Source organism: Corythoichthys intestinalis, chromosome 20, assembly GCF_030265065.1.
Source record: "Corythoichthys intestinalis isolate RoL2023-P3 chromosome 20, ASM3026506v1, whole genome shotgun sequence".
Taxonomy (NCBI): domain Eukaryota; kingdom Metazoa; phylum Chordata; class Actinopteri; order Syngnathiformes; family Syngnathidae; genus Corythoichthys; species Corythoichthys intestinalis.
In genome coordinates, this window is record NC_080414.1 from 37,275,732 (window position 1) to 37,291,966 (window position 16,235).

At 38.4% G+C, this 16,235-nt stretch overlaps 1 protein-coding gene and 1 long non-coding RNA gene across 3 annotated transcripts in view; one reads left to right on the forward strand and one right to left on the reverse strand.

Moving 5' to 3' along the window:
- The window catches only part of LOC130908933 (junctophilin-1-like), a 112,554-nt gene that overhangs the window by 49,487 nt on the left and 46,832 nt on the right, over nucleotides 1–16,235 (reverse strand). The window lies entirely within an intron of this gene.
- Nucleotides 236–5,800, forward strand: LOC130908937 (uncharacterized). Its single transcript, XR_009061675.1, has 4 exons — nucleotides 236–368; nucleotides 1,536–1,609; nucleotides 2,077–2,204; nucleotides 5,006–5,800. It is a non-coding gene; the product is annotated as an uncharacterized LOC130908937 (long non-coding RNA).

Consider the following 16,235-nt stretch of genomic DNA (forward strand, 5'->3'; position numbering starts at 1 on the left):
AGCTCATAAAAAAGGATTTTGATCAGGCATCTGTGTGGTCAACTGTGTCCACCGCTGACGGTAGGACCCCAGAAGGACCCTGAAGCAGCTGGAAGACAGGCTGGAAGCTTCAGGCTGTTTTGTATATATTGTAAAAATTTTTTTAAATCTTGCATGAGAAAATATGCAATGTTGCCTTTGAAGCGGTATACTTGTTAAGAGTCTTCGCTGTTAGCTCATGCTACGGTGTCCAGCTAGTAACTCTACTGCACTCTGTGAACTCCCGTGCACTCTCTAATGAGCCGGAACGCACGCGGCTCTTTATAGTGTCTTTGTCACGTGACTGACGCAGCCGGTAACGCGCTCGGCCAAACAGACACATTAGTACGGTGGGTGAATTATGTCAAACAAAGGGTCACCACACCTTAGCCTTTTAAGGTGTCTACTGAGTGATCCTTAAACTCTAAATGTAGCCTAACTCGTAGCGTTAGTGTAGCATTTGCGTCAGCATTAGCTTTAGCATGGTGAGCATCCTCTTCAACTCTCACTTGTTTATGTTTCGTAATAACGTCCTGGTGGGTTTAATTATTTGAACATAATGTAGGCTACTGTTCTTGCTGAGTGTGTATAATCATAAAAAGAAGGCGTCCTACGTTCATTGGTTTGGTAGCACTACACCAAATTAATCCTTGAAGTCTCAGGTCATCATTGTAAATTTGAAGCTGTTGATGCATTTTTGTAAATGGGCTTTCATAATCTACGTGTTACAGGTATTAACGGTTAGGTTATGTATTTGGTATGATTTAAATGTGTTTGGCTGTTGTTTTATTCCTGTTTTACCCCATTTAAAAAATTCAATTTGCCGTGTCAGTAGTGCTTGGAACGGATTAGGGCATTTAGCCTACATGGAAAACGCGTCTCTATTTACGAAATTTTCAAGTTACGAGACTACTTCCAGAACCAATAAATGTCGTAAGTAGAGGTACCACTGTATTCATGTTCCTATCCAAACCAGACATTACAGTTATGGTACAGCATGAAAAAGTATCTGAATGTTTTGGAATTGTGCTCGTATGTGTTGCACCATGTCTATGGTTTACTACTCTACTGATGTACAGTGGTACGAGAAGGATCTGAACTTTTTGGAATTTCTCACATTTCTGCATAAAATCACCATCAAATGTGATATGAACTTTGGCAAAATCACACAGATGAAAAAACAGTGTCTGCTTTAACTTAAACCACCCAAACATTTATAGTTTTTCAAATTTTAATGAGGATAGTATGCAAACAAAAATAAGTAAGGTAACCATCACATTTAATATTTAGTCTTTAGCAGACACTCTAGGGTTCTTTTTTACCTCTCTGAGTATTCTGCGCTGAACTCTTGGCATCATCTTTGGTGGACGGCCATTCCTTGGGAGAGAAGCAACAGTGCCAAACTTTCTCCATATGTAGACAACTTCTCTGACTATTGACGGATGAACATCCAGACTTTTAGAGATGGTTTTGTATCCTTTCCCAGCTTTATACAAATCAACAATACTTGATCGCAGGTCTTCAGACAGCTGTTTTGACCGAGCCATGATGCACACCAGACAATGCTTCTCATGAAGACAATTCTTACCAGGTGTGTATTTTATAGTAGACAGGGCACACACCTGACCTAAATTGTTTGGTAAAAATTGGTTTCAATTGCTCTTTAAGTCTCCTTTGGCAAAGGGTTCACTTACCTATTTTTCTGGCACTGTTTGCATGCTATTCTCATTAAAATATGAAAACCTATAACTATTTGCGTGGTTTCAGTTAAAGCAGACACTAGTTTTACATTAGTGTGATTTTGACCAAGATCAGATCACATTTGATAGTGATTTTATGCAAAAATGTGAGAAACTCCAAAAAGTTCAGATACTTCTCGTACCACTGTACATCAGTAGAGTAGTAAACCATAGACATGGTGCAACACATGCGAGCACACAGACTTGCGAACATCTATATATGAAATGTGTCAAATGTGCACCTGAATACAGAACGGACATGAATGTGCTATGAGAGTACACAGCATGGCTCTGATATATCCATACATAATTGTAACAGTTCCCTTTAGGTAGTGTGCTTAGCAAGTCCCGGAAACGACGCAGACTGTTCCCAGACAGGATGTCTGCGGGTGGGAGGTGACAGGCAGAGAAAAATGGCAGTCGCAGTGGAGGAGAGTGAATTGGAAGGTGAGAAAACATGAGCATTTGAGTTTAGAGATGGTGATGTGCTTAGTTGTATGCTTGGCAATGTTCAGTAACTGACGAGGGATTTATTTTTTTTGCCAACTATATTAGTTCTCCATTCTTTTTTTTAGATCAAAGGTTGTTGTAAAAAAAAAAAAAAAAAAATCTTTGAATTATGTTATGAGTAGAGGGATTTTCAAATGGGGATGCCAATACCGATATCTAAAAATTTTTTCAGCCGATTGCCGATATCCGAAGCCGATTTTGTGAGCCGATATTTGAGGCCAATATACTTAAAAAAAAAAAAAAAAAAAAAAAGCACGTAGATTATGAAGGCAATTTTCAAAAAATTGCTTGAACAGTTTCAAACTTACAACGACCTGAGACCAAAGGATTAAGTCGGTCTAGTGCTACCAAACCAACGAATGCAGCACTTCGTTTTATGATTAATCACATGCAGCAAGAACAGTACATCGTTTTTAAATGATTAAACACACAGTACGTCACGACAAGATGTAAACAAGTGAGAGTTTAAGAGGATGGTCGCCATGCAAAAACTAATTCCAATGCGAATGCTACGCTAATGCTATGAGTTACATTTAGAGTCTAAGGATCACTCAGTAAACACCTTTAAAGGCTAAAGCAACATTGTATATTCTTTCATGCAAGATAAAAAAAAAATCTTACAATATTTACAAAACAGGCAGCCTGCCTTCAAGCTGCTGCATGGTCCTTCTGGGGTCCTATCGTCAGTCAGCGGCAGCCACAGTTGCACATACAGATGCCAGATCAAATTCTTTTTTTTTTTTGTCAGCTTAGCTTCTTTGTTAATCGGCAGATGGCCGACGTTGGAAAAAATACACAACACATCGGCCGGTCGATATATCGGTCGACTTCTAGTTATGAGCAATGTTACTTTAAAAACGTAATTAATTACAGTTACAAGTTACTTCTCCAAAAAAGTAATTGAGTTAGTAACTCAGTTAACTGAATGTAAGAGCAATTATTATTATTATTACTTGGCAAAGTAACTGGTGCTACGTTTCATGGGTTCTTCTTTCCATTCCAAAAAACCCAAAAAAAAACATAGGTCACACTATATGAAGTTCAAAGGGTTTTTGGGACAATTGGCCCTAGACATAAACTTAAGTAGACACAGGGGTATTGCGGGTATTGCGATAACTAGATAGTAACCATTGCTATGTTTGAAAGTCATTTAATGTTGTGAATCAACCGTTAAAGTTGCTTCCGTTATTGCATTAGTTCCCTTCTGTCTACTTTTGACATGTGAAAGTTTTAAAACTGTTTCATCATTTAAAGATAGATTCAAGTCAAGATTTTGCCGATTTAAGAGTATTTTAGATCAAATTTTGCTAGAAAGTTTCTTTACAACAGAGCCTTCCTGAGAAGTCTACGGATTTAAGATGGCAGCTGTTTACTAATGCCGGCGTGTCTATCATTTCGCATCTAGTTCTATATGCATGTGATATCTACCATAGCATCATGTGGGCGTAGTTGATTTGCCTGGAACTTTAGACTCACCACTATTCCAGCGTTCTGGCGACTGTTCCGCGGATCAAATTTCCAGGGCAGAGCAAGCCACAGCAAACAGACAGTGGAGTGGACTAATCACAACGGGCGGACGTGACATTGGTAAAGCAACAAGAAAATCTAGAGCGAGGAAATAAACATAGGAGGAGAGCGGAGAACGGAGAAGTTTATTCAACATGGCTAGCGTGAGACGGATTATTGGTTTTAGCAACTCATTGTGTTTTTGGTCATTTAAAACTAAATTTACTGCAGAACGGAACATATTCTCGGCTTTCCCGTTCGCCATCTGTGTTGTTGTGGGGACGATTTCCGACGACGCGCAAGAGTGACGTTGCTCGTTAAGAACACGTCATGCAAATAAACGAATCTAATTGCACGGTTACTTTTGTTCGGGCTTGAGAGGCCAATGAGGAGCTGGGTCCCAGACTGTTCTCCCGGTGTTTAAAAAAAACAGTCTGGCCGCGCCAAGCAAGTAGTTTGTAGGCTATCGGCTACGGTCAGGTATTATTGGAGCCAACTAGCATCGCGTTTGCAACGGCGTCACAACTCCCTTGCCTCCTCCGCACTCCCGTTCTGCTCTCTCGTCTCCGTAAGTCCCTGTTTCCCAGACTTTTCTCGCGTCATTCAACCAACGTAGTAATGCATAGTAACGCACGCCTTTACATCCTCAGTAACGGTAACCGCATTGCCAAGATGAGAAAAGTAATCATTTAGATTACTCACTACTAAAAAAAATAACGCCGTTAGTAATGCCATTGTCTGAACAGTCTGTGTTCTGAACATGAACATGCAGTATGTCATAAGGTCAAGAATAAACTCAAGACAATAAATGTGAACCTTTTTATTTTTTGATTCACTTTGAAATCAGAAGGCCGATTGCTTCTGCACAAGAAGCCCATGTCTTTTTGGCCCCCCCGCACACCCTGATTATGCACTGGTGTTGGGACCGAGCAAATGAAGGTGCAGCATTTCAATGTTAGTGACACACGCACGAGACACGTATGCACGCTCCCGCACACGCACACTGAGCATTTCTAAATTTACTCCAAGCTTACATTTCAGTCCTTGCTCAGAGCATTCCTCCATAAATATTTAAGTGGCCCCAATGAGTGTGCTTGTCATTAAGCTTCAGTCCATCACTCATCGACCGGGCTATGTTCTATGTGGGGATCCTCCTTCTCACACACATGCTGACACAGTTCTACCCCCCCAATCATCTCATTTTCTTTCCCACATATCTCCCCTCTGTCCAGGATGATAAGTGGAATGCTGACTGGTCCAGTGTATAATAAGCTAGAAGATGAGTGACCTGACCTGGACCACGGTACACATCAGCTCTCGAAAAGCTCTCATTATCTTCCATCAATCTCTTTCATCACCTGAGATTTAGGAAACAATATTAAAAAAAAAAAAATACTTCTGTTGAGTGTGAGGTTAGATTTCAAGGACAAGCGCCACGTGAGAAGCACCAGTGAAATGAAAAACAGTAAAAGGGTATCACAAACAAACTAACAAATAGTATTGATATACCCTGCAGTATACATTGGGATGAATTTGTATGAATGAAGTTCAAATGCTACAATCTAAAGGGAACTCATATTTTGCTGACATGCTAATCATTAAATATAGACGTGTCTGCTTCTAATGTTTTAGTACATAATAAAACATAGAAAGTAAAACTGTAGTATAACCAACAATAAAATACATCTAAAATATGACTGCGTGAGAAAGAATATGTGGGCAGACAAAAGAGCTCTATATGCAAGAATGACAAATTATAAGAACAGGCCAGTATGCTGACATTTGATCAACCGTGTCTATTATCTTCAAATACCCGCTACTTTTTGAGCAGAATTCTAGCTTTGTATAGGCTAATGTTCCTATTGCTGAAAGCACAAAAATGTGTAATAAACAACTAGCACATTTATATTTTGCTTTTGTTTTCTTACTTTACCAAAAATGAACCGAACCGTAACCTCAAAGCCAAGGTACGTACAGAACCGAGATTTTTGTGTACTGTTACACCCCTAGTAAATGATCTTAACTAGCCCAAAATCACCTAATTGCCTGGCATTGGCTGCCACTGACGGCCATAGACGTTCAATCTGTTTGAACATTCGTTCATTCACTGCCACCCTCCAGGTTCAAATGGATTGGACGTCTACTAGTGATAACCTCATTCCAATTCACAGCAGAAGCTTGTTTTTCTTTTTAAAAGTTGTTTGTAGAATATCCTAGAATGACCAATGTATCGATAATCGTTGTATCAACATATCGTCAGATCATCGTTATCATGAGCTTTGTATCGCAAATCGTATCACATCGTGAGGTACCAAGAGGTTCCCACTCCTAGTGGTAAGCGATACCGAAATGTTCCCAAATCAACAGGAAATGACCTGATATCGAGAGAAAGTGACCCTAAAATACCCCAATCAACAGGAAAATATCTAATATCAACAGGAAATGATATTTAGGTACCACGAAATCAATATGAAGTGACTTAATATCCACAGGAAGTGACCTAATGTCAACAGGAGGTGAATTGATATCATTAGGAAGTAGAGCTGGGCGGTATACCGAAAATTTACCATTACTGAAATTCTTCACGATGACCGATGTAATTTTGACCATGTCGGTAAATTTGGTAATTAAATAAAACAAGAAAATATAGTCTTTTCATCCCACTTTCACTCCCTGTTGTTTGGCTACGTTATTTCCCCTTTAAAGGGCAACTGAAGACCTTTCCGGATTTTGGTGTAATTTTACGAATATAAACTTTGGACGAGTTCGTCAAAACAACCATGACACTATCAATACATAATGCAAGGATAATTTGCGTTTTTTTTTTTAGTTTTTTTGCACTCCGTTAATGGTCCCTTTGCAAACTCGGAAGTGTGACGTAGATTCCCCGACGCAACAGAGAACACTATCCACAGCTAGCATAGCAGCAACAACGATGTCAGTGATATTTCCACCAAAGGTAACCATTCAGGATCGCCCTTTCGTGACGCTACCGATGGCAAAGGCTGCCAGGAAAGATGAACTACAATTAATCCCTACATGTTTGAACCTGAGGCGTCAGATGACGACGATTTCCTTGACACAGCAGATGTCATCATGACGCCAATTGACAGCTCGACACTTCACGAACGGGTGAGTGGTAAGCCTAAGTCGAGCATCGTGATTTTTTTATTTGCGGGAATGCGATTACATGGTTGTATATTTTTCTATTCTCTCCACATAGCTAAAACTTGATATTAGGTAATGGGACAGCTCCTTCCGATCTAAATATGGTAAAGCTAGCCCAAATGTGGCTAAATGAATGATATGTTTTTGATTTTTCAAAATTAATGACAAAACGATTTTATTTTCCAGGTGTTGCTGTAAACCGTCAAGTAATTACCCTTCCAAGAGTATGCCTGTGTTGTCAGGAGATCCCAGACGTGAGAGCCAAACTTGAGGAGGCTGAAGCACTGACAGGGGCATGAATTACATAAAAAAAATAAAACTATAAATTGTAAACAACATTGACACATTTTGTTGACTGTTTAATTATTCTATTGGTATATAATACATTGTAATTATTGTAATATATTGTAATTATATTATTACATTTGATCAACCCAGTCACACCCTCGCCATACGATAAGTGATGGACATAACGTTACGGACCTGAAGTCGTGTATTCAGTAAGCTAGTCTGCCCACTCCTGACTGACGCTGACAGAAGATAATCAGAGAGGGGTAGTAACGTGTTACATTTAATCAAAGGTGGGTAGAGAAGCCAACAATTTTACTCAAGTAAGAGTCGTGTTAATTCTAAATATTATTACTCAAGTAAAAGTAGACATAATTTTTTTTTAAAGTAATGAGTAACATTGTGTGTAACTGCTTAAAATTTCAGATTTTTTTTTTTCAGTACAACTTTATCCATATGAACTGTTATTATAATACTGTACTATATAACCCATTACATGGTCATATTAGGCCAAAAAGATGACACAAAAATAATCGAATTCAGACCAGAACAACTCTATGAGCATTACTGTTGGGACTTCTAATTGGTGAAACTGAGACAGCCACTGCCGGCATCTCAGGCAAAAATAAAGTCAATTTTTTGAATAAAGAAAATTGATAAATGAAAAATGTAACGACTCAAGTGTAGCCCAAAGTAGCGGAGTAGAAGTAGTGTTTCTTCCTCACAAATCTGCCTTAATTTCTGCATTATAAGCCGCACCTCACTATAAGCCACACCCTTACAATTTGGCACTAAAATGGCATTTGTTCATAGATAAGCCGCAATGGACTATAAGCAGCAGCTATCATCACTGTATTATGAGATATTTACACCAAATGATATTAACCAGTATCACTTTATTTGACAGTGGCATCATACGCCTGTCATAAGACCAAATGAACCATCACGAAGCTTTGAACCAATTGGCCGCAAAGCTTCATTGCTTAATTTGGCCATCACTGCTCCCTTGGGGGAGACAGTCAACCTTTGCTGCCACCTGCTGTCAACACTGTTGTCGTCCAACTTGCCTCCTAGCATGCATTGCAGTGCTACAGATTAGAAATTCATATTCTGTGCAAATTATTTCTTCTCTTACCAATTGGTTCATTAATTGCTAGATATCGTATTTGGTAACACTTTGACAGTGGCGCCATAAGACTTCATTAGACAATCATAATTATAACATGACACTGTTATGAGCATTAATGAATGCTCATAACAGATGTCATTTGTTGTTATCTGGCAAATTATCTCAATTTTGAATGGATGTAAAAGATCCACGCTGGACATAAATGGAGTTAGTGACATAATTTGCCAGATGACACATAATGACATTTGTCATAAGAATTCAGTAAAGCCCATGATAGTGTCATAATTATGACGGTCTTATGACGCCGCTGTCAAATGAAGTTTTACCTCTTAACCCAAATAAATCAACAAATAAGCCACACTGGACTATAAATTGCAGGATTCAAAATGGAGGAAAAAAGTAGTGTCTTATAATCAGAAAGTTATGGTACTCATGCAAAAGAAAAAAGTATTGTGTGGTAAAAGTACTCTAAGAAGTACATTTTTTCTCAAAAAGTTACTCATGTAAATTTCTTGGAGTAAATGTAACGCGTTACTACCCACCTCTGCATTTACTTGAATACGTTTTTGAGAAAAATGTACTTCTAAGAGTAGTTTTACTAAGCTATACGTTTACTTGAGTAGATTTGTGAAGAAGAACCACTAATCTTACGCTGCTACTTTGGGCTACACAAGTCGTTACATTTTTCTTCTTTATTGTACATATTAGGTTTTACTTTTTTCCCCAGCATTCCCATCAGTAGTTCTACCACTTTCACCAATTAGATGTCGCAACAACAATCACATGACATTTTACAAATCAGACTCAAGCTTGTCGTTCTGTGATAACGCTGGCCTGTTCAATCACATGGCGTCTATAAAGTGCCTACGACAGCTAAAAGCATGTTTATTTCATATTTCACGCGGTATTTTATGCTCCTGAATGAAATGGACCGCTTTAATGTGTGTGGAAGTGATCAATATATTTATTCAATTTTATGAATCCCACGCCATGATAATGAGTGACTTCCTGGATTGACGAAGAATGCGAATGTGACGTCAGCGGGCTAATGACCTTCAGTATACAGCCAATACTACAGTATGCAGAACGACGGCGGATTCAGCTGATTTTGCGGATTAGTTCGTTTATTTTTCGCATTACGCCAGCCCAATGTGCTGCAGGCCTGTGTTGCTGCACCAGGGAGGGGCGTGTGAGCTTTTTTGGGTTTTAAAAAGTTCCCATTTATCGCGGATAATGGCCAAAACAAGTCCAACAACTGTGGGACCATTGGACCAGCGAGGAAGTGAGTAAAAATACTGGGATCATGGCAAACGTTTTAATACGGAGTTGGCTCGCATTTTGTGGGTGAAAATGCTCCCTGTCCACAGGCTTGTCACACAACATGATCACGTCCACCCCCTCGGTCCTCTTTGTGTGGCCGCCAATAGATCACTGTCCTCGCCTAGGGCTCAGGCAGCCCCCTGCTCCGACGTCGGCCGGTTTGTCCACTGACAATGCGTTCATTCCCCTCTCTCTGCCTGAGAGATGTAACTTGCTCACTGCCAGGGGCTGGCTGATCGGTGAAGACAATCAACCCCGCCGCCGTGTGTGACATGAGTCGGGGTAGTTTTGTGTGAATTTGCGTGTTTGAAAGGCAAGAACAAGACTTGGAAAAGCTGCTCGGTTCGGATTAGCATTTCAGCTAGCTGTCACGCCACCTGTTTTGTTTACTCTCTTTCCACCGTCTCCGAAGCTGCGGCAGGGAAATGACAAAAGCCGGATTAACTCCGGTGGCATAAAATACCGTTCGGGAGGTTTAAGAAGTCGGCAGTTTTGACCATTATGCAGTAATTTTGCCCTGTCATACTGAATAAATTAATTTGTAATATTTCATATTCCATTTAGCACAAGACTTTTATGTGTCAGGACCATACCATTTATTTAGCAATTGGGGAAAACTACTTAGGTAAAAAGAATATCCTGTATAAATATTTGAGTAGAGAGATTGAAACAATCATGACATTTTGCTGCTTTCTGTCGCATTTTCCTCATTCTGAATCTTCCTCCTCAATGGGCTGGATTCTAAATAAGATGAAATCGTGACTTTGCCGAAGTCATCATTCAGCTGGGGACGCTAAAGCGCTATAATGACAGGCGGAGCTAAATGGCAGATTAAAAGACTAATTTATCGTCATCGTCACTTTGCCAAGTTGTTGTATATAGTCGAATCGACTCAAAATATGCTTCTAATTTACATAAAAATGCTATTTAGTAGAGGCGTGCAAAATTTCCGATTCTTAGATTATTCGCGATTTGGCCGTGGAAGATTCGAGAACGATTCACAAATATCCATATTCCGATTATTGAACTATAACAGGTAAAGCGGAAGTAAAACACAGTCAGCGCGGTCTTTGGGACGCAATGAGGAATGGACCGAGAGTAAATATCATGTTCAACTCATGCCGCTAGATAAAAAAAAACAAAAAACAATTATACCTGACTGCAGCTGACAGCCGCTACAAAGAACGCCCAATTGCTAGTTGTTACAAACATACGGCTACGGTAGATATCATATATATGTACAACTAGATACAAAATGACAGACGATGTCGGTGTTAGACCATGTATTATTGAACAGAGATGCGAAATGACAGACTTTCCGGCGTAAGTAAACAGCCGCCATCTTAAAGCAGTAGACCTCTCTAGAAGGCGCTGTTGTAGCGAACCTAATTAACTTTTTATCTAAAATACTCCTAAATCGGCAGAATCTTGTCTTGAATTTATCTCTAAATGATGAAATACTGTTAAAACTTTGACAAAAGTAGACAGAAGGGAAATTATGGAATAACGGGAGCAATTTTAACAACTGTAACAGTTGATTCACAACATTAATTTAATTGAATGTAGTTTAAAGCTTCTGATACAGAATGGGGACTGGAGTTTTTTATTTACTGTTATTTTTGTATAAGTGTTTACTGTTACACGTTAACTTGATACTGAAATAGTAGTTTGGTTTAGCCTGAGAGGATTTTTGAACAATTTTGGAACTAATGTACAAAACATTAAAAAAAAAAAAAAAAAAAAAAAAAAAAAAAAAAAGGAGGGGGGTGCATCAATAATCATTTCATAATCGAATCAGAGCCTCTGAATCGTAATCGTAATCGAATCGTTAGGTGCCCAAAGATTCTCAGCTCTACTATTTAAGATGTATTTTTTTTGCTGTCGCAGACTCTTTAAAGCACTGTAAAAAATTTAAGTATTTGACATAGAGCGCTGCCCTCAACATGACTTGAAAGCGCAGATTTTAACCTCTCTCCCAGTTTTTATTTGGCACCAACTGACCACAGAAAAACAGAAATACAATCCTTTTAATTTCATAATAGGAACTATGAAGGAACTGCAGGTGTTCACAATTCAACGAGTCAAACTTTTCACCACTAGAAGGCACTCATCTACTTCTCTCGCCAGAATTCGATGATTTTTTTTTTTTTTTGTATTTCTTTGGCTTAATGTAAATAATGACAGTTCATATAGATAACTGAAAAAAAAAAATAGAAAAAAAATACCATTGTTAAAAAATGTTTAAAAAAAATCTAACATCCTTTGCAGTTACTCACAATGTTACTCATGACTTGAGTACTCATTTTACCAAATGCTTTTTTAATTGTACTTGAGTACATTTTTTTGGATGACATCTTTTACTTTTGTAATATTATTTTGAGGTAAACCAACTCATAATTAAATTTTGGGCTACTCTACCCACTTCTGCAGATAATCAGCGTCACCCCGACAACAGTCACCACCAACTCTTTTGCCCAATTCATGACGGATGCCAACCCTAGACAATGCCGCGACAGCCCCTCCAATCCGACTCCCCGCCTCCCGGCACCTTCAAAAAGACTGAACATTTCCGTCAGAGGTCGTCACTTTGCTTGAGGCAAACTGCTAGAATGGGACAATGGGTCCAGTTTTTCCCTTTGTTGCCTGCCATTTTTCATTGCTTGGTTGTTGGTATCTTTGAATGCACTCGACTTGGAATAAATTGTCAACGTTCTGGAAGTCATTTCTAGAGCTTAGTGGTCTTGGAGTCCGATAATGGCTACAACAACATGAACGTACGGCGTTTGGCTAATGGGTCCATCGCAAACAAACAACATGACAACAAATCTGCTCGCGAGGACCAGTGGTTTATATCCCTCGCGTGTTATCGGCTCAGCACAATTGAAAGTAGTGCTGCAACGATTAATCGATTAACTCGAGTAATTTGAATAGAAAAAAAGCTTCATATCAAATTTTGCTTTTTCGACGATTCGTTTAATTAGAGTGACGTTGTAATGTTTTGTTTTGAAAGTGTTACATTTATTTTTATTCAATAAAACTAAATATAACACTTTCAAAACAAAATATTGCAACGTCATTCTAATTAGTGGCAACAGGGAATATGCCATTATATAGCATTATAGCTAGCTGACTTTTGCTATGCAAGTTATGCGATTGTTGTTTTGTTGTTCTTTGATCCACAATTATTATTATTATTATTATTTTTTTTTTTTTGCCATAGGCTAAGATTAGGTACTTTAACTTATTTTTAAATACAATTATTGCTCTTATTAAATGAAAGTGCTATACTGCATAGTTTGAAGAAATATTCAATAATTGTATTTTGTATTCGCATTTAATGCTCTTTTAAAAGTGTAATCTTAGCAAGTCAAAATAAATATTGAAAGCATAAACCCTTGTTTATTTGTTTTACATATCCTAAAACTCATTCTGGAATGTATAAAAGATTTGTTATCCGATTTGATTATTTTAACTAACTAATTGATAGATTAATCGATTATCTAAATAATCGATAGACGCAGCTCTAATTGGAACTACAGTATAGCAGTTAATCATCAATCAAAGGCCCTGTCCTCGTATTTATCTATTAACGCCTATTATTGAGGTTTATGTCATGCTGATTCAGGATTACTGAAAAGCAACTAAATCTATTAGAGATTAACCAAACCAGCACTCCAATGAGTCACTCAAATTAAATTCTAATTTATTCCTATGATAATGTCCCACATGACCAGAGGGGCTCATGGGCTGATAACTGTAACATGAGACAATAAAATGGGTGAGACGAGAGCTGAGGTGACTTCTCCCTAAATAAGAGAGCATTAGTGATGTGGTGTCATCGTTTTTGTACAATGGCTAATAGACCTGAGGCAAGTTTTTACTAAATTGCCTTAAAATGTGTACCAAAAACAAAATGCTACATGAAAATACAGGTAGCTCCAAGGTTACGAACGAGTTCCGTTCCTGCACTGGCAAGGTAATCTGAATTTTCATGTAAATCAGAAATAACCCTTAAGTACCCCTACATCTCAAAATAACTATCCAAAAACCCTTAAGTACCCCAACATCTCAAAATAACTATCCAAAAACATGCATTAGACTTCATTGTACTGTCCTTACCAAGACATTGGAGCTAAGTCCTAGCTAAATAGTCAGACGTCTGTGTGGTTTGCTGACTCTATTCAGCTGCTCATGACATCAACACTTGCGGAATGAAATGAAAACAAAAATAAAATTAATTCCGTTTCATCTTCAATAACAGCAATTCAAATTTGCGTTTATAACTAGCTGCTGATACAGCAATAACAATCAATGCAAACGCTTAGCATGTATCAGTTAGCGTCCGCACATCATCAAAAACAATCACATAAACTTAGTAAAGTATTTCACCACAATTGAAAAATCCGAATAACTGAAGCAGATTGTCGGCTGGTCCCCTACTTGAAGGCGTGGCGCAATGAAAGTCAGATCTGAATTGTCAATATCATTATGAAGTCAATGGTTCAGCTCAGTAAACATCTCATTCGTAATCTATTTACATGCATCAAGCATGAGGGGGCGACCCATAAAATGCCCCAAAATCAACAGGAAGTGACTAAAATCAACAGGTATTGACCTGAATGGCCCAAAATCACCTTGTTGCCTGGCATTGGCTGCGACAGACAGCCATAGAAGTGGGAGGGGCTCGTTTGAAGTGGGAGGGGTTCAATTCCTCCCACCTGCCGAGTTTAAAAGGATTTGACGTCTACTAGTGATAACCTTACAGCAGAACAGTGTTGTTAATAACGGCGTTACAATATAACGGCGTTACTAACGGCGTTATTTTTTTCAGTAATGAGTAATCTAATTAATTACTTTTCTCATCTTGGCAACGCCGTTACCGTTAATGAGGCGGGAAAGGCGTGCGTTACTATGCGTTACTAAGTTGGTTGAATAAAAAAAAGTGAGAGAAACGGACTCACGGGGACGAGAGCAGAGCAGGAGTGGGGAAGACGCCGTTGCAACCGCGATGCTAGGTGGCTCCAATAATACCTGACTGCAGCCATAGCCGACAAACTACACCCACATGACACGGTAGATATCATATTATAGAACTAGATGCAAATGACAGACACTGCTGCATTGCCAACATGTTTTAAGGACTACATGCGTTTGTAAACAGCCGCCATCTTAAAGCAGTAGACCTCTCAGGAAGGCCCTGATGTAGAGATCCTTCCTAGCGAACCTAAGTAATTTTTTAAAAATCTAAAATGCTCCTAAATCGGCAAAATCTTAACTTAAATCTATCTTTAAATGATGAAACAGTTTTAAAACTTACACATGTTTAAAGTAGACAGAAGGGAACTAATGCAATAACGGGAGAAATTTTAACAACTTTAACGATTGATTCACAACTTTAAATGACTTCCACACATAGCAAAGATTACTAGCTAGTTATCGCAATACCCTTGTGTCTAGTTAAGTGGAGGGTAAAGAATTGGGCTGAGAATTTTTTTTTTTTGAGAAAAAAAAAATATATTACTAGTTACTTTGTCAAGTAACTAATTACTCTTACATTCAGGTAACTGAGTTACTAACGCAATTACTTTTTGGGAGAAGTAATTTGTAACTGTAATTAATTACTTTTTTTAAAGTAAAATTAACAACACTGCATGGCACTAAATGCGTTAGTAGACAGCCGCCATCTTAAAGCAGTAGACTTTTTAGGACGGCTCTGTTGTACAGAACCTTCCTAGCGAACCTAAGTAACTTTTTATCTAAAATACTTCTAAATCGGCAAAATCTTGACTTGAATCTATCTTTAAATGATGAAACAGTTTTAAAACTTTCATATGTCGAAAGTAGAGAGAAGGGAACAAATGCAATAATGGGAGCAATTTTAACAACTTTTAACAGTTGATTCAGGGTAAAGGGTAAATTAGGGTAAAGAATTGGGCTCGGGCCAATTGTACCAAAAACCTTCACAAAAAACCTCACATAGTGTTTTTTTTTTTTTTTTTTTGAGGGAAAAAAAAAAGTAATTATCACCAATTACTTTGCCAAGTAACTAATTACTCTTACATTCAGGTAATTGAGTTACTAACGCAATTACTTTTTGGGAGAAGTCATTTGTAACTATAATTAATTGCTTTTTTTCAGTAAGATTAACAACACTGCAGCAGAATGATGAAGATAGCTTGTTTTTTCTGTTTGTTAGTTGTTTTGTAAAATATCCTAAAATGATTTCCTGACCAGTATATCGATAAATGTTGTATCGCCAAATCGTGAGATCATTGTGAGCTTTGTATTGCAAATCGTACCGTATCGTATCCTAGCATACCAAGATGTTCCCAAGCCTAGTCCATAAAAATGTCTGCACATGTCAATGCTCTCAAATCAAGCATGATGTGCATGTAGTTGCGCAGCACATTTGCGCATGTTTGAGGCTCGCAAACATGTACCTGATCTCGGCGGGAGCAGTTGAGAGGATGACACTGTATCTCCTGGCTGACGTGATCCCTCTGCTTTCATGAGTGGAGGGATTGTGGTAGCGGCACAGATTCACATTGCTTTTTGTG